We start from the raw sequence: 2,528 nt of genomic DNA on the forward strand, positions 1-2,528 counted from the left end.
AATTACTTAAAAGGCTGGGTCTCTTGTGCAGTTACTTGAAAGACTTACAGTCTTGTGATGTTAATAGAAAATCAGAAATTGAGAGTCCCAGGTTAAGTGAGGTACAAGGGACCAGCAGTCAATATGAGATCATATTGTGTAGTACATTAAAGAGCATGCAGCTTAAATGCTGCATGCATCCTAAGAGGCCAGAGGCCATGCCAAAGCCATGCTCCAGTCCCCTCTCTCTGAGGGGGAGAGAAAGGAACTGCACCCTCCCCAAAGGTATCCAACTCCATCTTGGAACTCTGTGGGAGAGAGAAAGGAACTGCGCCCTCCCCAAAGGTATCCAACTCCATCTTGGACTCTGAGGGGGAGAGAAAGGAACTGCTGCGCCCTCCCCAAGGTATCCAACTCCATCTTGGACTCTGAGGGGGAGAGAAAGGAACTGCGCCCTCCCAAAGGTATCCAACTCCATCTTGACTCTGAGGGGAGAGAAAGGAACTGCGCCCTCCCCAAAGGTATCCAACTCCATCTTGGACTCTGAGGGGGAGAGAAGACGAACTGCGCCCTCCCCAAGGTATCCAACCTCATCTTGGACTCTGAGGGGGAGAGAAAGGAACTGGCCCCTCACCAAAGGTATCCAACTCCATCTTGGACTCTGAGGGGGAGAGAAAGGACTGCGCCCTCCCCAAAGTATCCAACTCCATCTTGGACTCTGAGGGAGAGAAAGGAATGCGCCCTCCCCAAGGTATCCCCTCCATCTTGGCCTGGGGGGAGAGAAAGGAACTGCACCCCCCCAAAGGTATCACCTCTCCTTGGACTCTGAGGGGGAGAGAAAGGAACTGCGCCTCCCCAAAGGTATCCATCCACTCCATCTTGGACTCTGAGGGGGAGAGAAAGGAACTGCACCCTCCCAAAGGTATCCAACTCCATCTTGGACTCTAGGGGGGAGAGAAAAGGAACTGCGCCCTCCCCAAAGGTATCCAACTCCATCTTGGACCTGAGGGGGAGAGAAAGGAACTGCGCCCTCCCCAAAGGTATCCACTCCTCTTGGTCTCTGAGGGGGAGAGAAAGGAACTGCGCCCCCCCAAAGGTACCACCTCCATCTTGGTCCTGAGGGGGAGAGAAAGGAACTGCGCCCTCCCCAAAGGTACCACTCCTCTTGGGACTCTGAGGGGGAGAGAAAGGAACTGCGCCCTCCCCAAAGGTATCCAACTCCATCTTGGACTCTGAGGGGGAGAGAAAGGAACTGCGCCCTCCCCAAAGGTATCCACCTCCATCTGGACTCTGAGGGGAGAGAAAGGAACTGCGCCCTCCCCAAGGTATCCACCTCCATCTTGGACTCTGAGGGGGAGAGAAACGGAACTCGCGCCCTCCCCAAAGGTATCCAACTCCATCTTGTCTCTGAGGGGGAGAGAAAGGAACTGCGCCCCCCAAGATCCAATCCATCTTGGTCTCTGAGGGAGAGAAGGAACTGCGCCCTCCCCCAAAGGTATCCACCTCCATCTTGGTCTCGAGGGGGAGAGAAAGGAACTCGCCCTCCCCCAAAGGATCCAACTCCATCTTGTGACTCTGAGGGGGAGAGAAAGGAACTGCGCCCTCCCCAAAGGTATCCACCTCCATCTTGGTCTCTCAGGGGGAGAGAAAGGTAGGCCAATCCCATCAGGCCTCCCTTAAAGGAACGGCGCCCTCCCCAAAGGCATCCAACTCCATCCTGGCCTCTGAGGGGGAGAGAGGGTGGGCAAATGCCATCAGTCCTGTCCTTAAGATACAGATCCCTCCATCTGTCCATCTGCCATGGTCCAGGCCTCAGAGGGAGAGAAGAATGCTGGACCTAATCCCCTTCCCCTCAACCATTCCCTTCTCCTTTTGTGTCGTGTCTTCTTAGATTGTAAGCATGGAGGCAGGGAACCGTCTAATTAAATGATTTTATGTACAGTGCTGTGTAAATTTACAGCGCTATATAAATAAAGTTTAATAATAATAATAATAGAATAGTTTATACTGATGGCATGCAATTAACTAAAGGCCCCGTACAGACAGGCCAAAATAAAGCTGTTTCGGGTCACTTTGGAGGTATGCTATTTAAATGATGCATGTGTCTTAAGAGTCCGGATGCCATGTCAAAGCCACACTCCAGTCCTTATGCATGTCCCTAGCATGTATGGGGCCCAAAGTTAACTAATCTGAGCTAAAGCTTTGAAAGGATGTGGATCTGATTAGTTCAGTTTGCCAGGTTATGAGGTGTTTAGATGATAGGAAACTGGGTTGTTCCATTCCTCTTAATGTTTCTTTATACCCTGTAGTGGATATCACCAACATAATAAGAACAAATGTGACTATGTTAAGTCCTGACAAAGAAAAATGATCTGTTCAGATGTGAAAGAAAGTCTTCACCTTGAACACCCTAAAAGGCATAGGCTGAAATACTGCACCTTCGGAAGGTCAATGTACTGTATTGGATTTTATTGATTGTATTTGTATGTTTTTATCAGGCTGTAACCCCGCCTCGATCCGCAGGGAGAGGCGGGGAAATATAAATGAAA

The sequence above is a fragment of the Sceloporus undulatus genome, chromosome 8 (genome assembly GCF_019175285.1).
Source record: "Sceloporus undulatus isolate JIND9_A2432 ecotype Alabama chromosome 8, SceUnd_v1.1, whole genome shotgun sequence".
Taxonomy (NCBI): domain Eukaryota; kingdom Metazoa; phylum Chordata; class Lepidosauria; order Squamata; family Phrynosomatidae; genus Sceloporus; species Sceloporus undulatus.